The following is a 24,867-nucleotide window of genomic DNA, read 5'->3' as shown; positions in this document are numbered from 1 at the left end:
TAAAGGTACAGATTCTAAACCTCAAAAATATACTCACATTGTTGAAGTAATCAATTTTCTGTCTATTCTAGAATACAAATTATTTCTTTCTCATCCTGATTCTTGCACAGTTTCAAAAAGCATCCCTGGTGGTTCCCATAATGCACGAAAATGGTTCCATGTTGTGATTCATTATTAATATTACTATCTTGTTCTCTCACTGATTCAGAAGACTCATGCTTATGATATATACAAGAAACATTAAGAAATCCATGTGTTTCGTCCATATATTTTATTCATTTTATATTTAATGATACATTCTTTAGTTAAAATTATAAAACGCTGCACACTTGCTTGTTAGAGTAACAATGTGTTGTTAAAGGATTAGTAGCATTTAGATAAATGGAGGTTGATAAACTTGTGGCCTTAGGAAGCATCACTACGAACAAATCTAGTGGAGGTGATGGAATTCCAGTCAAGCTATTTCAAATCCTAAAAGATGATGCTGTGAAAGTGCTGCACTCAATATGCTAGCAAATTTGGAAAACTCAGCAGTGGCCACAGGACTGGAAAAGGTCAGTTTTCATTCCAATCCCAAAGAAAGGCAATGCCAAAGAATGCTCAAACTACTGCACAATTGCACTCATCTCACATGCTAGCAAAGTAATGCTCAAAATTCTCCAAGCCAGGGTTCAACAGTAGGTGAACCAAGAACTTCGGATGTTCAATCTGGATTTAGAAAAAGCAGAGGAACCAGAGATCAAATTGCCAACATCTGTTGGATCATCGAAAAAGGAAGAGGGTTCCAGAAAAATGTCTACTTCTGCTTTATTGACTACACCAAAGCCTTTGACTGTGTGGATCACAACAAACTCTGGAAAATTCTTAAAGAGATGGGAATACCAGACCACCTGACCTGCCTCCTGAGAAATCTGTATTCAGGTCAAGAAACATCAGTTAGAACTGGACATGGAACAGCAGATTGGTTCCAAATTGGGAAAGAAGTATGTCAAGGCTGTATATTGTCACCCTGATTATTTAACTTATATGTAGAGTATATCATGCGAAATGCTGGACTGGGTGAAGCACAAGCTGGAATCAAGATTGCTGGGAGAAATATCAATAATCTCAGATATGAAGATGACACAACCCTTATGGCAGAAAGTGAAGAAGAGCTAAAGAGCCTCTTGATGAAAGTGAAGGAGGAGAGTGAAAAAGTTGGCTTAAAACTCAACATTCAGAAAACTAAGATCATGGCATCTGGTCCCATCACTTCATGGCAAATAGATGGGGAAATAATGGAAACAGTGACAGACTTTATTTTTTTGGGCTCCAAAATCACTGCAGATGGTGACTGCAGCCATGAAATTAAAAGATGCTTGCTCCTTGGGAGAAAAGCTATCACCAACCTAGACAGCATATAAAAAAAAACAAGATGTTACTTTGCCAACAAACGTCTGTCTAGTCAAAGCTATGGTTTTTCCAGTAGTCATGTATAGATGTGAGAGTTGGACCATAAAGAAAGATGAGCACTGAAGAAATGATGCTTTTGAATTGTGGTGTTGGAGAAGACTCTTGAGAGTCCCTTGCACTGCAAGGAGATCCAACCAGTCCATCCTAAAGGAAATCAGTTCTGAATATTCATTGGAAGAACTGATGCTGAAACTGAAACTCCAATACTTTGGCCACCTGATGGGAAGAACTGACTCATTGGAAAAGACCCTGATTCTGGGAAAGATTGAAGGCAGGAGGAGAAGGGGACGACAGAGGATGAGATGGTTGGATGGCATCACTGACTCAATGGACATGAGTTTGAGTAATCTCCAGGAGTTGGTGATGGAGAGGGAAGCCTGGCATGCTGCAGTCTCTTGGGTGGTGAATAATCAGACATGACTAAGCGATTGCACTGAACTGAACTGAACTGATGTTTTATTCTGTGCTGTACCTCAGGTGAAACCAGAAAAAGAGAATCTGTAATACACAGGTACCTCCAAGAGCTATGACTTTTGGTTGAGCAACACAGGCAACCTCATGTTTCCCAGCTAAGAGGAAGCAAACCCAATCAGAAGCCATAAATCAAGGAATTCTTTAATTCTTTTGTTTTGAATACTTGAGATATATGTGGGGTATCCAAATCAAAAGAACTGAAGAATTCTTTGATACCTCAAGCCTTAGGTTTGAGGTATCAAATGTGACAAGTTCCAGGGTTGTGCATGTGTAGTACACATATAGAAATCCTTTGCTAGTGTTTAAGTTTTTCTCACACCTTTGTCAGTTCTTCCTTTGTTTAAGTTTTCTCATTTTCCCAGTTGGAATGTACATCTATTTTATGCTGGGATCATAGCTGATATAACTCTCCATTTAAAAACAGGCCAAGATAATTTCTGGCTTCCATACTGTTTTTTTTTCCAAACTTTAAACTTTTTATTTTTTATTGGGCTATCGCCAATTATCAGTGTTGTGGTAGTTTCAGGTGAACAGTGAAGGGACTCAGCCATACGTATACATGTATCTATTCTCCCCCAGACCTCTCTCATTCAGGCTGGCACATAACATTGAGCAGAGTTCCCTGTGCTATATAGTAGGTCCTTATTGACTATCCATTTTGAATATGGCAGTGTGTACATGACCTTTCCAAACTCCCAACCTTCCCTTCCCCTGGCACCCATAAGTTTGTTTTCTAAGTCTATGAGTCTCTGTTCTGTAAGTTCATTTGTATCATTTCTTTTTAGTTTCCACATTTAAAGGATGTCATACTATGTTTCTCCTCTGTTGGCTTCCAGAACTTTTCAATTACCTTTTTCCCACCTAAACTGCTGTTTCCCTGATTTCATCATGGCTGACTTCTTCCTGTCTTTCAGTTTTGAGTTTAAAAATCACCTTCTAAGAAGGAATACCCAATATGAATTTGCTACCCAGTATCTCAATATCAGGAGAAGGCAATGGCACCCCACTCCAGTACTCTTGCCTGGAAAATCCCACGGACGGAGGAGCCTGGTAGGCTGCAGACCATGGGGTCGCTAAGAGTCGGAAACGACTGAGCGACTTCACTTTCCCTTTTCACTTTCATACATTGGAGAAGGAAATGGCAACCCACTCCAGTGTTCTTGCCTGGAGAATCCCAGGGACGGGGAAGCCTGGTGGGCTGCCGTCTATGGGGTCGCACAGAATCGGACATGACTGAAGCGACTTAGCAGCAGCAGCAGCAGCAGCATCAATATGCAAAATTTTTATGACCTTTGACTTAAAATTCTCGTTAAGCATCCAACTGAAATACTATTATTACATACATAGCAATACATGTTCACAAACTGTCTACTACAGATTTTGTAAAAGTGAAAAACGAAAGAACCAAAATGTCAATCATCATTACAAAAGTAAATAAAACATTTAAGTAGAAATTGTTGATATTGTTCTGCATTAAAATAATAAGATCTCTATGTACTGATGTAGAATAATTTCCAGACACACTGGTAAATGAAGAAAGGCAGTTGCATAAAAATACATTTTCCGTGATAAAATTTGTTTTTCAAAATGTTCATGTGAACTTGAGTCTGTGTATGTATGTCTGTCAATGAGAGGCAGGGGAAGAGGAAGAGAAGGAAGGATGGAGAGAGGAAGGGATCAGGAAAGCTTGGTTATAGCCGAGAGATTAAATCAGCAAAAAATATATTTTGTTTTTGGAAAGAAGGTGTTATAGTACCCAGGCTACTTAGTCCTACAGCTTGATCTCATCAGCCCCCTCTTAGATTGTCTTCCTGCTAATCTTCAATTCTTCCACTTCAATCTCCTCCACAGCAGTGCTCCTGGTATGCCTGTCATCCCAAGTCCATGTTCCAAAGATTCCTAAATGTCCGTAGAGAGGTCTTACCCTCTGACTCCAGCCTAACTATCCTATCTCTTTATTTCTGCTATGCTTACTATACAGTCTATTTTGGTGAATGCTGTATGTGTTTTGTAAAAAAAAAAAATGTTTGATTCACTTCAACTAGTTGAAGTTTGCTGAGTGTTTTTCAAATACACTCTATATCATTACTATTTTCTTGTCTAGTTCTCCTCATTATTGAGAGAAATGTGTTGATATTTCCAGTGATGTTTGTACATTTGTCTATTTGTCCTTTGATGTTTTCAACTTCTGCTTCATGAAGTTTGAGATTTTATTAGTTGTGCACACACTTGTGACAGTTACTTATTCAAGATAGATTAACAATTTAATCTTTATATAATATTCCACTTTTTCTCTCATAATGCTCCTTGTCTTGGAGTCTGATTTATTTGATATGAACATAGTTAAATCTGCTTTTAAAGCTTTGTGTTTCCATGGTATATTTTACTAACTCTTAGTAAAAAGAGTTTAAAAAGAGTCAATTTATCTTTTATTTTTAAAGTCTATTTCTTGAAAACAGGATATAGTTGGGTGTTATTATTTATTAAGCATAACAATTTCTGCCTTTAGTTTGGAATGATTTTTCTGATTTTGTGTAATGTAAGTGAATTAAAATATGGTTGGGTTCAAGTCCACAATTTTTTGCTTGTTTTCCATTTGTCTCAACTCTTCTGTTTTTGTTTTATTTCTCCTTTGCTACCTTCTTTTGTATGAATTCATTTTTTTTACTATTTCATTTTATCTCCTTTATTAACTTTTTAGACTGTGTCTTTTTTTGTGGTTGAAGTTGCTTTAGTGGTTACAATACATATTTTTAACTGATAGGAGTGCACCATCAAGCTATTTTATTCTAATCCAGAAACAATAAAAGAAAATTAAAGCAATATAATTCCATGTCCCTCTCTCTTCCTTGTGCTCTTATTGTCATCTATAGATTTTATTTCAATATATGCCAAATACTACATATGCATTTTGCACACACATTTTAATTTTTTTAAACAGTCAGTTGTCTTTAAACCAATTTATACATACATACATAAAACAGACAAATCTTTGCTATATTTATCCACTTATTAATACTTGTGCATTTCATTTGTTCTGTATGTTCAGACTTCCCTTCAGCCTGAAAGGCTTCTTGAACTTTTCTTATAGAGCTTTTCTCATGCAGATGAATTATTTTAAACATTAAAAAAATCTGAAAATGTCTTATGTTGCCTTAATTTTGAAGGTCATTTTCACTGAATATAATATTCTAAGTTGATAGCTTTTTCCACACCTTGAATATGACATTTTATCATCTTTTGGCTTTCATTGTTTCTAATAATAAATCACTCATTGTTATCATTATTGCCTTGTAGTCAATCTCTTTTTCTCTGACTTCTTTCAAGCTTTTCTCTTTGTTTTTAGTTTTCATCAGTCAGATGTTAAGTTGGCTACATTAATTTTATTTTTATTTATCTAGATTTGGGCTTGGTGAATTTTTTAAAATTTATAGTGGTGTTATTAACCAATTTTGTGTCATTCCAAGCCATTATTGGACTTCCCTGATAGCTCAGTTGGTAAAGAATCCACCTGCAATGCAGGAGACCACAGTTTGATTCCTGGATTGACTAGAAGAACTGACTCATTGGAAAAGATCCTTTCCCAATTGGGAAAGATTGAAGGCAGGAGGAGAAGGGGACGACAGAGGATTAAATGGTTGGATGGCACCACTGACTCAATGGACATGAGTCTGAGTAAGCTCTGGGAGCTGGTGATGGACAGGGAAGCCCGGCGTGCTTCAGTCCATGGTCGCAGAGCAGGACACGACTGAGCAACTTAACTGACTGACTGAAACCATTATTATCGTTTCAAATAATCTTTCTAATTCTTTTTTCTCTTGTCATGTTATGGGACTTCAGTTACTCATATGTTAGAGGAGTTGATTTATCCTACAGAATATGGATGTTCTGTGTTTTTTTTTCTGATACCATATTTTTTATATATAATATTTACACTTTTTTGTATAATGCTCATCTTTTTGATGAAGTTCCCTGTATGTTCATAAATATTGTCTGCCTTCACCAGTAAAATTTTAAACATATTTGTTACAGCTTTTTAAAAGTCCTCATAATTCTCAGTTCAGTTGCTCAGTCGTGTCCGACTCATTGCAACCCCATGAACCACAGCATGCCAGGCCTCCCTGTCCATCACCAACTCCCAGAGTCCACCTAAACCCATGTCCATCAAGTCGGTGATGCCATCCAGCCATCTCATCCTCTGTCATGCCCTTCTCCTCCTGCCCTCAATCTTTCCCAGCATCAGGGTCTTTTCCAATGAGTCAGCTCTTCGCATCAGGTGGCCAAAGTATTGGAGTTTCAGCTTCAACATCAGTCCTTCCAATGAACACCCAGGACTGATCTCCTTTAGGATGGACTGGTTGGATCTCCTTGCAGTCCAAGGGACTCTCAAGAGTCTTCTCCAACACCACAGTTCAAAAGCATCAATTCTTCGGCACTCAGCTTTCTTTATAGTCCAACTCTCACATCCATACATGACCACTGGGAAAACCATAGCCTTGACTATATGGACCTTTGTTGGCAAAGTAATGTCTCTGCTTTATAATATGCTGTCTAGGTTGGTCATAATCCTCAGGAAAATGCAAATTAAATCATAATGAGGTATCCCTTATTTACCAAATAGAAAGAATACTTTTTTTCAAAAGTTGACATTTCCAAGTGAAGAAGCTATAAAGGAAATAAATGCTCAATTTTGGAAATTGACTGGCAGTTTTTAATTAAAAATAAGTATACTCAATACCATTTAAACCAGAAATTTCAATCCAAAGTACAGACCCAAAGGAATGTTTGATTTTTTCCCCTTGGCTATGCCATGTGGCTTGTGGTATCTTAGTTACCCAACCAGAGTTAGAACTGAGGCCCTTGGCAGTGAAAGTGGGGAGTCCTAACCATTGAACCACCAGGAAATTCCCCAGAAATGCATAAATTTGTCCACTGAAAGACATATCCAATAATGTATATATTGACACTATTTGTAATAGCCTTCCAATGAAACTATCCAAATGTAGGCAATAAAAATAAATTGCATTATATTCATAAATGTATAAGTATATGGTAATGAAAATGAATGACCTAATGGTACATGTAAAAACGTAGATGAATCTTACAGACAAGATAGATGATAAATTAATCTTATCAAAGGACTTTTCTGCACCTATTAAAATGATCCTATGGTTTTTTTCCCCTTCTTTGTTAATATAGTATATTCTATTGATTGACCTTTCAACATTAATACAACTTTGAATTCTTGGAATAAAATCACCTTGGTCATAATCTATTCTCCTTTTGATATATTTTAGATTCAAATGCTAATAATTTGCTTAGAATTTTTCATTATGTTCATAAGAGATATAGATCTATAATTTTCCTCTCTTGAACAAGGTGGGAGGACTTGGGAATTTTGATATCAGGATTTATTATTAATAAAATGTCTTATGGGCACAAGAATAGACAAGGAAAATAATGAAACACAATGGAGAATCCAGAAAGAGACCTGCATGATTTTAGACACTAGATTTATAACAACTTAGTCCTGAAGAGAAGAGAGGAAACAGTAATTTTTAAATAGTGCTTTGTCAATTGGATATTCATAAAAAATGAATATTGACATTTCTCTCACAAAAATTATTTTAGAGAATATAAGTGTAGATTTTAGAGAATATAAATGCGAATGCAAAACATCAAACCATCTGGAAAATAACACTGATGAGTATGTTTATGATTTGGAGGTTGGAAAGAAAAGTTTTTTAAAAAATAATGCATAAATAGCACTAATATCAGGTAGTCATTGATAAATCAGATTTCATTAGCAACTTTTCTAATCACAAGATACCATTAAGAAAGTGAAATGTCAAACCATAGTGCAGGATAATAAGTTTATAAAACTTACTACAGCAAAAGTTTGACTAGAAAATAAAAATATCTACAAATCAAGAAGAAGAAAAAGCAGATAATCTAACATAAAAATGTCCTAAAATCTTGAATAGGTGCTTCACAAAAATTGATCCTTAAATGACCAATCAATATACCAAAAAGATGCTCAACTACTTTAGTCATCATGGAAATGCTAGTTAAACTCACAGTTTAATACTACTATATGATTCCCAGAATACCTAAACTAAGACAGACTAATACTTCCAAGTGTGATTAAAAAATATGAGCAGAAGGTATTCTCATACATGGCTGGTGGGAGTCTAAAATGGTTCCTCTACCTGAAAACCGTTAGGCAGTGCATCTACTAAAGCTTAGCATGTGCATACCACATTACTTAGAAATTCTATTCCTAGATACACTCATCAAAATATTTAAATTAAAACACTCATACAAGCAGTACTGATAATAAAACCAAACAGAAATTATCAAACATTCAGTAGTTAAAATAATCAATAAATTGTATTATATTCATAATATAGAACTATACAGCAATGAAAGCAAAATACTGCTGCATGCAATGTTGTGGATGAATCTCACAAACGAAATGAAAAGATTACGTACCACATCAAAGTTTGTAAATCTATGCAAAGTTTGTAAACACTTTGTTAAACACAAAGTTAAACAAACTTTGTTTTTAGCCATCTGGGTACTAATTATATGTGGATAAGAAAATTAGATAGTGGATAGAATTGGAATGGGGGAGCCTTGGAGAGTGCAAAATGTTCAAGTTTCATATCTGGGAAATGGTTGCATGTGTTTTTATTTTCTTTTTGTGATTAATCATCAAGGTGACAGTCATGTTTAGTGTTTTCTTCTTTATGTCAAGATTGTATAACTAGAACTTTATGCTAACATTCTTACAAGGAGAAATACATAGAGTAGTTTTTAATGACAAAATTATTAAGCAGTCTAACATTTCAAAAGAATAAACTTAAATAATGATAATACATATGTTTTCCGTACATAATTACATATCACATTTAAAAAGTTTAAAATTGTTCAAAAATAATGCAGCTTGATATAGTTTTATTTTATCATGTAGCCAATAATAAAAGCCATTAATTAGATTCGGAAAATATTTTTGAACTTGGAATTACAATTTGAGCAAAAAAAATTCTAAAAAGTCAATCCATAGTTTAAAGCAAAATGATACATGATCTTAGAAGTCTAAGTTTCTTTTACTTTAGGTTGACATAGCACATAACTTATCTTTGTAAATCAGCCATAACACCATGGCATTTTAAAAGAAATTATATTTTAATTAATTATCTCCCTCTGCATGAAGAAAAGGAATACTGATTTGTTTACTTAAAAGTATGTATACTTATAAAAATTGAAAATTTTATCAGTTCATAAATATTAGATAAGTAAATATAGTAGAAAATGATTTAAAGTAGAAACAGATCATTACTACATAGTAAAGAAAAAAGAAATAAAGACATATAATCAAATATCATCAGGTGTCTCAAGAGGCCTCATTGGTGAGAAATCTTAGTAGTATCATGACTCCCTTTTGAATTTGACAGGGCATTCTCTTTTCTCAGAATCCATATCCTTTAATAATGGCATTGGTTTCCCTCAGTTTTCCATTAAAAGACTAGCTTGTTTATAGTTTGGAAAATATTACATCTTGATTGATACTGCTGTAGGAAACCCTCATTTTTCTCAATAATTTTGTCCAATTTGCAATGGCATAACTTTTTTTTCTCTGCTTTACTCAGCCTATTTAGAGTTCTGAAAGAACACTGATTTCAAATTCTCTAATCATTTGAAGGTTTTGGCAAACCAAACAAAAAAATCTGAATGTCAGAAGTTGGGGATTCAGCTTCCTTTTAGTTTAAGGCTTTTAAGTATAAAATTTTACTAAAGCCAATAATGCAAGAGACTCAGGAGACCCAGGTTCAATTCTTGGATCAGGAAGAACCCTGTGGGAGGAAATGGCAACCTACTCCAGTATTCTTGCCTGGAGAATTCCATGGGCAGGGGAGGCTGGAGGGCTATGGTCCATGGGGCTGCAAAGAATCAGACACGACTGAGCACATTACACACAAAGCCAAAATTACATGTAAGAGAGGGGGCATATCAAGATATACAAACTCCATTTTTGCAGACACTGACAATTATTGAACCGACAATGAATATACAGTTAAAATGTCAGAATGTTGGGAGGAGGAAAAAAGGTTCTAACTGTTAAGATGTAGGAACACTCAAACTGGGGCAAACACAAAACACACAGAGAGGATTCCTCCAAAAGTCAGAAAGACAAAGGACAAAAAACCTCTCAACCCTGTATCTCCCATGTCAGGAAATACAATGGCTAGAAACATTTGTATCCTCAAATAAACACAAACACACACTCACTCACTCACGAAATAAATTAGATTTAAATGCCCTGTCATTTTCACATGGCAGGGACTGGATCCTATAATCTGTCACTTGATAGAAATCATTTATCATCTAAATGCAAAATGAAATCTCAAAATCCACCATTTCTGGCACCAGTGTGGATACAATTGCTATGGACAATCAAAATATCAAGGAAAAGCTAACCTGACAAAGGCTCAAATTAGAATGTAAGAGTGAGAAACAAACAAAAAATTGAACAGCAGACTTAAACAAAATGGCCAAGGGACGGTGAGTTGCAGAGTCAAGGAATTTGGTGCAGTTAAGGTGGATTTTCAAGCTATATGCTTCTACTGGTCCAAGGGTGGGATCCAATGGGCACTATTGCAGCAGACCACCAGAAATAAGGTGCTAAAGAGTAGTTACTACTACTCTTTAGTAGTAGTGAAACTACTAGGTTTAAAAACACCTAGCTTGTGAGTATCACACTGTTTATTTATACAAAGGGACCAACCAATAGATTGATTTCATTTAACAAGGCAAAGCCAAGACTCACCTAAGAGAAAGGGCAGAGAGGGAAGAAAATTAGCCACAGAGAGTTTGGAAATAGTAAGTCATGCTTGTAATTTATTGACTGACAGATAACAAGGATGTCTGTTTAGACAGTTTATCATCAAGTACTTTAAATAAGGAAATGAAATAAAGCAATTTCAGGCTTATGGATTCTCTAGAAAGTCTTGAGAGTTTGGTTTTGCAGCATATATGTGAAGCTGTCTGCGGATAATGCTTTCTGGTGTATCTTTCCTTCAGCACCTCAACCTTAGTCAGGCCACATCTATACTTTTACCTCATCAGAGTTTCTCACTTTGCTGTGCTCTATCTTTTCGTGCCAGCCTCTTTAAAGCCCCTTTTACATCTTTGTTTCTCAGAGTGTAAATGAGAGGGTTAAGGGTGGGAGTTACAATGGTATACAAAAGGGTTATGAACTTTCCTTGACTGTGAGCATAAGAAGTGTTCGGTTGGATATAGACAGCTGTGATGGTTCCATAGAAGAGAGTTACTATCAAGAGGTGGGACCCACAAGTGCCAAGGGCTTTTCGCCAGGCTTGAGCTGACCTGATCCTCATTACTGCTTGAGCAATGCATCCATATGAGATCAAGATAAGAGTCAGAGGGAGGAGGAGAAGCACCAAGGAAGCCATGAAGAGCTGGACCTCACTGGCATGAATGTTTACACAGGCCAACTTGACCATGGCAAGCACTTCACAGATGAAGTGGTAAATCCTGTGGTTCCCACTACGGGGCAGCCGAAGAGTAATGGTGCCCTGAATTAGGGTGTTGCCCACTCCACTCAATCATGCCATTCCTACCAGAGACTGGCAAAGTCGTGAGTGCATAACTGTGGCATAATGGAGTGGTCGACAAACAGCAGCATAGCGATCAAACGCCATGACAGCTAGGAGAACACATTCAGTGGATCCCAGTGCAAGGGATACGTAGAGTTGAATGGCACAGCCTGTAGGACTGATTGTCTTGTATGGACTGTGGAGGTTCCATAGCAGTTAGGGAGCAATGCTGGTGATAAAGCAGAGGTCAACAAAGGAGAGATTGGTAAGAAAATAATACATGGGTGTGTGGAGCATGGGATCCAGACAAGAGATCAAGATGATTGCTGTGTTGCCTACCAGTGTCAGGAGATAGGAGATAAACACAACCACAAAGATTATCTTCTCAAGCTGCGGGTGGTCGGAGAAGCCCACCAGTATGAAATCCCCTGCCAAACTCTCATTAATCGTTGTCATCACCCTGCTCTTGAAAAGAAGAGAGGCACATGTGAAAATATAGAAGTCAGATAGTGAGAAACAGTTAAGATCAGAAATACAGTTGACAGAAACTGACCCATAGGTTAGATAAGAGGGGTGTGCCATTTAGGGGACGAGAGAGAACCGTTTGTCTCTAGGAGGAAACTAAAAGTGTGCAAGAGCTTACAGAAAACTGTTAAACATATGATGACATAACGTGGACCATATAAGAAATGATTAACCATTAATTATTACTCAGTTCCCCAAAGTGTTTCATTTTTTCTTATAAATCCACCCTCTTATTCCCCAATAACATCCTGTAAGCTTGTAAGTTAAAGAAAATAAGGAGATGTTATCCAATCAAAAAACATCTTTGTAGACATTCTATCAGTTGTCAATAATAAAAATAGCAATAAGAATATTTTCTGAAAAAAATTATATGATTATTTCCATCCTCTACAGTAACACATGCAATTTTCAAAGTCATGCTAAGGATAATGTGAAAAACTTAATCATCATAGAGTGTTAATTAGTTAGTAGATACCATCTATATAATAGTTTACTTTCAACATTTTTTCATAATGAAAAAAATGGGTAGTCTAGTTTAAATGGTGTTACAGAGTCTTCAGAGAGAAGCATTGTTGTAAGTTGCAAGTAAATGTTTAGCGCCTTATTAAAAACATTTTGTTTTTAATCAGATATTTTATTTTTATATTCATTAAAGCATCCAAATCTTCTCAAAAATTTCATTTATTTCATAAAACTCTTTTTGGAATATTATGAATTTTTCTTTATATAACTTTGTATTATATAGTAACAGAATATCAAGTCTGTTTGATTCCTTTGTGATATGTCACTTTGTGATATGTCATAACACTTTCATAGTAACTGCTGACTCGCTGCTGAAGAAATTGATGATAAGAGACAAAAAACCTTTTTGGAAAGGAGATAAAGATGCAGTACATTTTTAAAATGACAGTCTTTTTTGGCAAGTGAAGTAAAGAGTGAATAAGAGCTTAATAGTGGATAAGATAAGGAAGGACTATTTTCAGCAAAGGAAGTAGCTTGGTAAGGCTTTAAACCGAAAAAGCATTGAGGAGCTGAGAAATATCTGAGAAATATCGTTGAATAAGGAACATGATGGGCAAAGTGTCTTATGGTTAGACTGCAATAGTGAGCAAACAAAATAATCAAGAGAAATGTTTGAGATTTGTATTTATCCAAAACACCTTAAAGGTTAGCCTTTGAGGGACTTATAAACAGGTCAAGGGGTAACGAATGTCAGGAGGGAGTCAGTAATTGACATGTTGTTTTTGTTCATTTGCTAAGTCATGTCCGATTCTTTACGACCTCATGAACTGCAGGATGGCAGGCTTTTCTGTTCATCACTATCTCCCGGAGCTTGCTCAAACTCATATGCATTGAGTTGGTGATGTCATCCAACTATCTCATCCTCTGTCACCCCGTTCTCCTTTTGCCTTCAATCTTTCCCAGCATCAGAGTCTTTTCCAATGAGTTGGCTGTTTGCATCAGGTGGCCAAAGTATTGGAGCTTCAGCATCAGTCCTTCCAGTGAATATCTGAAGTTGATTTCCTTTAGGACTGATGGGTTTGATCTCCTTGCTGTCCAAGGGACTCTCAAGAGTCTTCTGCAGCACTGCAATTCAAAAGCATCAATTCTTTTGTGCTCGTGTTGTTTGTGTTTAAAAAACAACTGGCCTCAGATTGCAGAATGGATTGACAAGTAGTGAATGAAACAAGGGAACTGGTTAGGAGGCTGTTGCAATACTTCAGGAAACAGATGGCTTGGTGGTAGCAGGGAAGATTTATATTTTTAGACAGACTCTACAGACTAAGTCTAGGCAAACTTGAGACTCTGGATGCAGAAAGTGAAAAGGAAGTGTCAATAATGGGTCACAGGTTTATTTCTTGAAAAATTGGATGTCATCTACAGAGAAGCTTGAAAGCTGAAAAGTTTTTGTAGAGAAAATGCTAGATATACATATCTCTGTTGATGATTTTTTAAAAGTTGAATGGATAAGAATGTCAAGCATGATTCAATTCTACTTTTGATTCTTTGTCACACATCTTCTTCCTAAGTCATCCAACTTGGACATACCTCAGTTCAATTCAGTTGCTCAGTCATGTCCGACTGTTTGCGATCCCATGGACTGCAGCATGCCAGGCTTCCCTGTCCATCACCAACTCCCAGAGCTTACTCAAACTCATGTCCATTGCGTCGGTGATGCCATCCAACTATCTCATCCTCTGTTGCCCCCTTATCCTCCCACCTTCAATCTTTCCCAGCATCAGGGTCTTTTCAAATGAGTCAGTTCTTCGCATCATGTAGCCAAAATATTGGAGTTTCAGCTTCAGCATCAGTCCTTCCAATGAATATTCAGGACTGATTTCCTTTAGGATGAACTGGTTGTATCTCCTTGCAGTCCAAGGGACTCTCAAGAGTCTCCTCCAACGCCACAGTTCAAAAGCATCAATTCTTTGGCGCTCAGCTTTCTTTATAGTCTAACTCTCACATCCATACATGACTACTGGAAAAACCATAGCTTTGACTAGATGGGCTTTTGTTGGTAAAGTAATGTCTCTGCTTTTTAATATGCTGTCTAGGTTGGTCATAACTTTTCTTCCAAGGAGCAAGCATCTTTTAATTTCATGGCTGCAGTCACCATCTGCAGTGATTTTGGAGCCCCCCAAAATAAAGTCTGTCACTGTCTCCATTGTTTCCCCATCTATTTGCCATGAAGTGATGGGACCAGATGTCATGATCTTGGTTTTCTGAATGCTGAGTTTTAAGCCAGTTTTTTCACTCTCCTCTTTGACTTCCATCAAGAGGCTCTTTAGTTCTGCTATGATTGGAAACCTTCAGTACTTTCCCTGACAAAAAAATTTTTCACTTTGCAATGTTCTATCAATTGTATTCATCATTTGGATAGCATAACTACCCAAATTTAAGTTTGAATGTGATGATTACATTCATGCATTTTAACCAATATATTCTTATTTCATTTAATTTTCTGAAAAGACTTTTTAATTCATATCATCCTAGATGGCAACACGTTCTAGATGATCTCATATCTTTTGGTTTGTATTCTTCATTACCTTCCTGTATATGATTGTCAGAATCATACAACAATGGGATATTTATCAAGATACAACTTCTATTTCTTAAAATGTAAAATTGACTTTAAGGCTCTGTACAATTTCAGTTTCCCTTTCTGCTTTCAGAATTATGTCCCATCATTTAGAACTTTTTCTGGCCAAATCAATCTGTTTTCATAAAGTTCTAATGTACCGCAACTGCTTGCTAACTCCAAGTCTCCTTTGAATGTGTAACCCATTTCTTTCACCCTTTGTCAAACTCTACTTACCTGTTATTTTGTCTTTATATAGATAACTTGTAGAATATGTAAATAAGCAAGAGAAAATATGTGGTTCTCATTATTTCCTCACCTCTTGAAAATTTTGTCCTTCACTCTTCTAACTAGTTAAATAAGCCAGGAAAGTGATGCTTACGCATGAGCTTTCCAAACCACAAGGTTCTAAATATGTATCTCTAAATCCAAGACCAAGCTGAGGTGGTAGTGTTTATTTCTGGAGCCAGAGTAAACTAAAGTTTGTTACTATAGCAGGAATTGATATCAAGTCTGGAATGGAACCTTCGGGTCTCTATATTCCTAATAGGGCAATTAATACCAAGCCCAATAGGGACCAAGAACAAAGGTCTCATAGGAAAACTATATGGAAAGAGCTACTTCTGATCACACAGATCTTCAGTCTTGAAGACTTTTAGGCCCCAAAGCACATGCTAAAATAAAATCTTAGAAAAGTGAAAATGAAGTTCTCACTCTCAGCACAGTGAGAGTGCTGAGAGTCCCAACCCAACCCAGGGGTCGAATCCATGTCTTCCATGTTGCAGGCAGACGCTTTACTGTCTGAGCCCCCAGGGAAGCCCAGTGTATGTATAGAGGCATGATTTCCATGCAATTATCACCATTACTTTCATGTTTAAATAACCACTATATAATCAGCAAGACCTCAGAAGTGGAATACATGTACATGTGTCACAAATTGAAGCACACCAATAGGACTCCAGTAGAAGACTTGGTAGTAACACATTTACTTTGGCCAGCATTTCGAAAACTTTTCAAAAGTTTCTCTAGTCAAATAAGTTTGAGAAACTCAGCATATACACTCCTTAGAAATCCACAAAGTACACTGGTATGGTAAAGGCAATGCCTGCTTTCATTAGATTTCTTCCAGAATATCCCCAAATTATTTGTCCACAAAACATTTTATTGAGTAATGCTGTGAACATCTTGTGTAAAGAGCATAGTGCAACAAGTTTTCACGGACATTTAAAAATTTTTAAAAAGGCAATTGGATATTCACATCACCTGGAAATGACAAGTTATAGTTTTACAACGAACATGGATTTTATGGAGAGTAATTATAATATGTCTGAGGTTAGACTGAGGAGGATAAAGGAAACTTTTATCTACTTATGACTCTGAGAGGATCCTGAAATTGGCCCCAGTTTATTATGTCTTACAAAAAACAAGCTGATAGAAGACATTACATACAAATATGGGAAATTGCTATATATATATATATGTATAGACTACAATAGATTAAAAATAAGGGCATTATTATATGCAGATGAAATTAAGTTAATAATCCTTCTTGAATAGATTAACTGGTAGATACAAAATAGCCAAAATTATAAATTATTTAAAAACTTGGAAGAGCATGAGAGCTAGGAAATAATGAATAAAAACATTTTAAACATTCTAATATCTTCTCACAGTTTGTAGAAAAATATGTTTAAAAGTTATCATTACAATTTGAGGGTAAAGGAAAACATGCACAAAAAACTAAAGAATATCAGAAAAATAATGTGTAAACAGAATGTGAAATCATCAAATTGGTGAAATAGACATTTTCTACCATCTTGCCCCCAATAACGGTATTTTTGAAACTTTCTTTATGGAGCTCCAGGAATCCAGAGATTCCGAGGATGGAGGCATTGACAAAGGTAAAAGAACAGTTTCACTTAACTTGTGTCACCTCTCCCCCACGGTGGCCCAGTTCATGCCAAGAGAGATCTTCTTGGCCTGTGATTTCTCCCACGGGGAAAAGTGAGACATGGGAGTGAGTGCCCAGTTTCCTGGGCAATGTGGGATGCTGCCAAAGAGACCCACTTCTTTCAGAATACTGAGGTCTGTAGCATGACTAGTGGGTAGGAAAAGGCTGGGAGAACAGCAGCCAGGGCTCTTGGAGTGCACCAAAGAGACAGGGATCCTACTAACCAAGTTCTGGACCCCCTTAGGAAGCCTGGCCTTGAGTCACTGAGGATGCCTTATCTGAAGATCCCTCAAAGGGTCCATGGGTATTCCAGAGGCTTTGCATGCCTCACCCACACACTTTTCTAGCCAGTGGCCAGCTTCGTGTATGTACTGGAGGCAAGTCTTTGCAGATGGCTGCAGAGTTTGTGCAGAAAGCTGATCCAACTCTGGGACTGGGAGAAAACACACGAACTTGAGCATTCAGCACTGTCTTAGGGAAAGTAAACAGAAGACTACTGGTACCAATCCAGGCTTTGCAGGGTAAACAGAAGGCATACAAACTTAAAATTTTGCTCCCCAAAGGAGACACTTGTCCTTACTGTGTGAGCTGCTGTGTGAGTCAGTCATCACACTGAGTTCCAAGACAGTAGATGGATTGTTGTTTAGTCGCTGATTTGTGTGCGACTCTTTGTGACCCCATGGAATGTAGCCCACCAGGCTCCTCTGTCTATGGGATTTCCAAAGTAAGAACACTAAAGTGGGTTGCCATTTCCTCCTCCAGGAGATCTTCCTGAACCAGGAATTGAACCTATGTCTCTTTTATTGGCAGATGGATTCTTTACCACTGAGCCCCACCAGGAAATTCCTTGAGCATTTTGCTCTCTTTCTGTAGACAATAATTGAAATTAAACTTTCTTTGTATGTATATAAATCTGACCTCTACTATATGCATCTCAGGGTCTCCAGACAAAGGTCAGCATAGAATAAATCCTGAAAACAGTAGAAGTGTAATGAAGAAAATCAGATATTACCTGGTTTGGCATTATTCTAAGTGACAGGGACAGAGAAGAGAATTTGGCTGCAGTTGCTTGTATCCTTACCTCCAGTGAGACCTATGTATTTATTTCTATGATTTAGCATTTATTTTAGACAGAGTATCATTATTTGTCAGTTTAAATATTTAAAAACACTCACAGATCATCACTACTTCTGATATCTTATTTTCTTAACTGACCCTGAATTTTGTGAACATTTAGGTGGCATTTTTATGTACGTACGTATTTTTGCTTTTCTCTTTATATCATGGAAAATGAATAGAAAAACATGAACTGGAGATGAGGATAATAAACAGGGGGGCTAATTATGGATAGTGACATCAAATTCTACAAGAGAGAGTGTTGTTGTTATTGTGCAGTTGATCAGTCATGTCCAATTTTTGTGACCCCATGGACTGCAGCATGCCAGGCTTCCCTGTCCTTCACCATCTCCCTGAGCTTGTTCAAACTCATGTCCATTGAGTCAGTGATGCCATCCAACTATCTCGTCCTCTGTTGTCCCCTTCTCCTCCTGCCTTCAATCTTTCCCAGCATCAGGATCTTTTCTAATGAGTCAACTCTTTGCATCAGGTGGCCAATGTATTGGAGCTTCAGCATCAGTCCTTCCAAAGAATACTCAGGGTTTATTTCTTTAGGATTGACTGGTTGGATCTCCTTGCAGTTCAACGGGTGCTCAGGAATCTTCTCCAACACCACATTTCAAAAGCATCAGTTCTTTGGTGTTCGGCCTTCTCTATGCTCCAACTCTCACATCCATACATGACTACTGGAAAAACCATAGCTTTGACTATATGGACCTTTGTCGGCAAAGTAATCTCTCTGCTTTTGAATACACTGTCTAAGTTTGTCATAGCTTTTCTTCCAAGAAGCAAGCATCTTTTAATTTCATGCTGCAGTCACCATCTGCAGTGATTTTGGAGCCCAAGAAAATAAAGTCTGTCACCGTTTCCATTGTTTCCCCATCTATTTGCCATAAAGTGATGGGACCAGATGCCATGATCTTTGTTTTTTGAATATTGACTTTTAAGCCAACTTTTTCATTCTCCTCTTTCCCCCTCATCAGGAGGCTATTTAGTTTCTCTTCAACTTCTGCCGTAAGGGTGGTGTCATCTGCATATCAGGGTTATTGATATTTTGCCTGGCAAACTTGATTCCCAGCTTGTGCTTCATCCAGCCTAGCATTTTGCATGATTTACTCTGCATGTAAGTTAATTAAGCAGGGTGACAATATACAGCCTTGATGTACTCCTTTGCCAATTTTGAACTAGTCCACTGTTTCATGTCCGGTTCTGTTGCTTCTTGACCTGCATACAGAAAGATAAGAGAGAGTGTATATGAAGGTAAATTTATTATGACAGTGTGCCTGTATTATATATAGGTACTGCTGTAGCTAATGCTTATTAAGTACTTTGCCATTATTCTAAGTGCTTTTAAGGGAATTAACCCACTTACTCTTCATTGCAACCCAAATAGGGAGGTATTATTATCACATCCTTTTACAAATGGGAAAATTGAGAAACAGCTATTTAAGAAAATTTTAATTTTGAACCTAGTTTAGATGGCTGTACTAGGAGCTGAACCCAGATAGAATATATCCAGAATACCCATTTCTATGCTATTCAGTATGGATTTGAGTGTGTGTGCTTCTGTGAGTGTACGTGGGTACATGTATATGCAAAAATACACATTTTATACATACTCTTTGGTGAATGCCCCCAGTACATTTGCTGTTCATAATAACTTGGAGCCTTGAAAAGCATACTATCATTTTTATATTCTGGCATCAAATGTTAATGAGGAATAAATAATGTGTTATGAACAAATATATAAGCATAAGCTCAGATGATGCTAATGAACAGATAGAGGCCAGAAGAATGGAGGTAAAACCTCTTCATTCTTCTGCCATTTTCATAGAAAAAATTGTTTAGAATTTTGGTTGATGACATTTCAGAAGAACAAGCTAAACTGTGGTACATCCACAAAAAAAACAAGGAATATTTTGTCAGGAATTGATAGTGATGATCAGATTGAGAGAAAAATAACTGTAACATTTGAGATATTTGAGGAAGATAGATTTATCCATAATTAACTTCAGGAAACAGAATATGTGCCAATGGGCAGAATATATGGACAGCCAAGTAAAGTTTAGCATTGATGAAATTCTTCACTCTGTGTCTGTGTCTGAGACTAGGCTCAGGAAGACATGAACAATTAATTGTCCTTGGGGTAGTGTAAGTGTTCAAATAGCAGTTATAGAGTGGTGGGAACACAGAGTGAAAGGGGCATGTAAGTGACTATGATGGGGGTAAGGGAGAGGAGTTGTTGGGAAGAAAGTTCAAGAGAGGAGATGAAGCTATGCTGGACTTGAACATAGGCTATTTAGTAGATGGACAAATGGGGAGGCAAATGTTAAGCCCCTTACACCCAGGAAAATAAGCACAAAGCAAAGGAAATACATGCAATACTGGGCATAACAGTGTCATTTTTATTATTTTTTAACAATGTGATGTCTATTTGAAATAATAAGAATTTAAGTTATTTCAGTAATCATATTGCTTATTTTGGCTGCCATAAACCATAAATGAAATAATTTATTTTGAATATTGCTACAATAATAATTATTGGGATTCCCTGGCGGCTCAGACAGTAAAGAATCTGGCTGCAATGCAGGAGACCTGGGTTCACTCCCTGGTTGGGAAGATTCTCTGGAGAAGGGAAAGGCTACCCACACCAGTATTCTTTCCTGGAGAATTCCATAGACAAAGGAGCCTGACAGGCTACAGTCCATAGGGTCGCAAATTAATACTAACCAAAGTTGGTCTTATGAATAGAGAAATACAGTTTACAGAGATAACACTTTAGTTGACTATGCCAAAGCCTTTGACTGTGTGGATCACAATAAACTGTGGAAAATTCTGAGAGAGATGGGAATACCAGACCATCTGACCTGTCTCTTGAGAAACCTGTATGCAGGTCAGGAAGCAACAGTTAGAACTGGACATGGAACAACAGACTGCTTCCAAATAGGAAAAGGAGTACGTCAAGGCTGTATATTGTCACCCCGCTTATTTAACTTATATGCAGAGTACATCATGAGAAACACTGGGCTGGAAGAAACACAAGCTGGAATCAAGATTGCCAGGAGAAATATCAATAACCTCAGATATGCGGATGACACCACCCTTATGGCAGAAAGTGAAGAAGAACTAAAGAGCCTCTTGATGAAGGTGAAAGAGGAGAGTGAAAAAGTTGGCTTAAAGCTCAACGTTCAGAAAACTAAGATCATGGCATCTGGTCCCATCACTTCATGGGAAATAGATGGGGAAACAGTGGAAACAGTGTCAGACTTAATTTTTTTGGACTCCAAAATCACTGCTGATGGTGATTGCAGCCATGAAATTAAAAGACACTTACTCCTTGGAAGGAAGGTTATGGCCAACCTAGATACCATATTTAAAAGCAGAGACATTACTCTGCCAACAAAAGTGCGTCTAGTCAAGGCTATGGTTTTTCCAGTGGTCATGTATGGATGTGAGAGTTGGACAGTGAAGAAAGCTGAGCACCGAAGAATTGATGCTTTTGAACTGTGGTGTTGGAGAAGACTCTTGAGAGTCCCTTGGACTGCAAGGAGATCCAACCAGTCCATCCTAAAGGAGATCAGTCCTGGGTGTTCATTGGAAGGACTGATGTTGAAGCTGAAGCTCCAATACTTTGGCCACCTCATGTGAAGGGTTGACTCATTGGAAAAGACCCTAATGCTGGGTAGGATTGGGGGCAGGAGGAGAAGGGGACGACAGAGGATGAGATGGTTGGATGGCATAACCGACTTGATGGACATGGGTTTGGGTAGACTCCGGGAGTTGGTGATGGACAGAGAGGCCTGGCGTGCTGCAATTCATGGGGTCGCAAAGAGTCGGACACGACTGAGTGACTGAACTGAACTGAACATTATCAATGGCTTCTGACTTCATCACATTTTTCTTCTCCAATATGGTTGAATATTTTTTGACTGTTCCATTTAACTTTGTATTATATTCAGCTAGAGTTTCTTATCTTTGTTAAAATGATTCCTTAGGATTACCTTCTATTAAATATATTCAAAAGCCACACTTATAAAAGAATCACATGTTGCAAGCATGCCTAACCAGGCTCTAGAATTAAAGCCAGTAAGGATCTAGATGATCCTGATGATGAGAAGTGAAAGGCAAACGAGAAAAGCAAAGATATACCCATTTGAATGCAGAGTTCCAAAGAATAGCAAGGAGAGATATCTTCAAGAATATTAGAGATACCAAGGGAACATTTTATGCAAAGATGGGCGCAATAAAGGACAGAAATGGTGTGGACCTAACAGAAGCAGAAGATATTAAGAAGAGGGGGCAAGAATACACAGAATAAATATACAAAAAGATCTTCATGACCCAGGTAATCACAATGATGTGATCACCAACCTAGAGCCAGACATCCTGGAATGTGAAGTCAAGTGGAGCTTAGGAAGCATCACTATGAACAAAACTAGTGGAGGTGATGGAATTCCAGTTGAGCTGTTTCAAATCCTGAAAGATGATGCTGTGAAAGTGCTGCCCTCAGTATGCCAGCAAATTTGGAAAACACAGCAGTGGCTGCAGAACTGGAAAAAGTCAGTTTTCATTCCAATCCCAAAGAAAGGCAATGTCAAAGAATGCTCAAACTACGACACAATTGCACTCATCTCACATACTAGTAAAATAATGCTCAAAACTCTCCAAGCCAGGCTTCAACAGTATGTGAACTATGAGCTTCCAAATATTCAAGCTGGATTTAGAAAAGTCAGTGGAACCAGAGATCAAATTGCCAACATCTGTTGGATAATCGAAAAAGCAAGAGGGTTCCAGAAAAATATCTACTTCTGCTTTATTGACTATGCCAAAGCCTTTGATTGTGTAGACCACAACAAACTCTGGAAAATTCTTAAAGAGATGGGAATACCAGACCATCTGACCTGCCTCTTGAGAAATCTGTATGCAGGTCAGGAAGCAACAGTTAGAACTGGACATGGAACAACAGACTGGCTCCAAATAGCTAAAGGAGTACGTCAAGGCTGTATATTGTCACTCTGCTTATTTAACTTATATGCAGAATATATCATGAGAAATGCTAGGCTGGATGAAGCACAAGATGGAATCAAGATGGCCAGGAGAAATATCATTAACCTCAGATATGCAGATGACACCACCCTTACGGCAGAAAGCAAAGAAGAACTAAAGATCCTCTTGATGAAAGTCAGAGAGGAGAGTGAAAAAGTTGGCTTAAAGCTCAACATTCAGAAAACTAAGATCATGGCATCTGGTCCCATCACTTCATGGCAAATAGATGGGGAAACAGTGGAAATAGTGACAGACTGTATTTTTCTGGGCTCCAATATCACTGCAGATGGTGACTACAGCCATGAAATTAACAGACACTTGCTTCTTGGGAGAAAAGCTATGACAAACCTAGAGAGCATATTAAAAAGCAGAGACATTACTCTGCTGACAAAGGTCCACCTAGTCAAAGCTATGTTTTTTCCAGTAGTCATGAATGGATGTGAGAGTTGGAGTATAAAGAGAGCTGAGCGCCGAAGAATTGATGCTTTTGAACTGTGGGGTTGGAGAAGACTCCTGAGAGTCCCTTGGACTGCAGGGAGATCCACTCAGTCCATCCTAAAGGAAATCAGTCCTGAATATTCATTGGAAGGACTGATGTTGAAGCTAAAACTCCAATACTTTGGCCACCTGATGTGAAGAACTGACTCATTTGAAAAGACCCTGATGCTGGGAAAGATTGAAAGTGGGAGGAGAAGGGGACGACAGAGGATGAGATGGTTGGATGGCATCACCGACTCAATGGACATGAGTTTGAGTAAACTCTGGGAGTTGGTGATGGACGGGGAGGCCTGGCGTGCTGTAGTCCATGGAGTTGCAAGGAGTCGGACACAACTGAGTAACTGAACTGAATTCCACTGACTGAAGGATCTTGATAATATTTTATAAATAAATAACCACTGTGAATATATGGAAAAAGTCAATATTTTAAAGAATGTTATTGGAACAGATAAAAATGTTATATTCAATATGAGGGAAAACAATTTTGAAAAGTCTATAAAATTGTATTATCTATAAAAGTGAATAACGTATAAGAGACAAAAGACATTGTTTGTAAAGATATCTCTTTGTCAAATTAAATATTCACATTTAATGACAGTACTTAAAGCTCTATTTGCATATTTACGTAGATTCCAGATATAAAGCTGAATAATTGATCAAAAGAGATTGAGAGGTATTTTATGCTGACAAGACATGTATGAAAGAGAAATACCCATCTCATGGCTCATAGCCCTTGGAAGCTTTTCCTGTGGGTAGAGGAAATCTGAAAAATCCCAGGTGTACTTAATCCCAGATTCCTCTAGTGAATGAACTGGAATCAACAATTCTCCAAATAAGAAAAACTGTTAGATAATTGTGGCTCTTTCAGTGAACCTTTTCATTTTCATATAAACTGTACGTAGAACACATACGGCCTAGGAACTATTGAGTGTGAGACCTGGAGAGCAATAGGAAGATCTCAGGAAACTCCCATATCTGCAGCTATGATGTGAGCTCTACCACGATGAGGCAGAAGATTTCTTCTGTGATGAGAAAACAGATCTGTCATAACAGTATCATCATTAATGAGTATCTGTCATTAGTTAATCACTAGAGCAGAACTCCAT

General features: G+C 37.4%; 1 protein-coding gene and 1 pseudogene across 3 annotated transcripts in view; one reads left to right on the top strand and one right to left on the bottom strand.

Annotated features, from left to right (window-relative positions):
* LOC145518454 (olfactory receptor 2G3-like) overlaps positions 1-24,867 on the top strand; it is a 181,865-nt gene that overhangs the window by 134,140 nt on the left and 22,858 nt on the right. The window lies entirely within an intron of this gene.
* On the bottom strand, positions 11,052-12,002 carry LOC145519040 (olfactory receptor 2G3-like; annotated as a pseudogene).

This window comes from Giraffa tippelskirchi, chromosome 8 (genome assembly GCF_054371585.1).
Source record: "Giraffa tippelskirchi isolate mGirTip1 chromosome 8, T2T-mGirTip1v1.2.pri, whole genome shotgun sequence".
Taxonomy (NCBI): domain Eukaryota; kingdom Metazoa; phylum Chordata; class Mammalia; order Artiodactyla; family Giraffidae; genus Giraffa; species Giraffa tippelskirchi.
The sequence above is the reverse complement of the archived record's forward strand: the minus strand, read 5'-3'. Positions and strand labels throughout refer to the sequence as shown.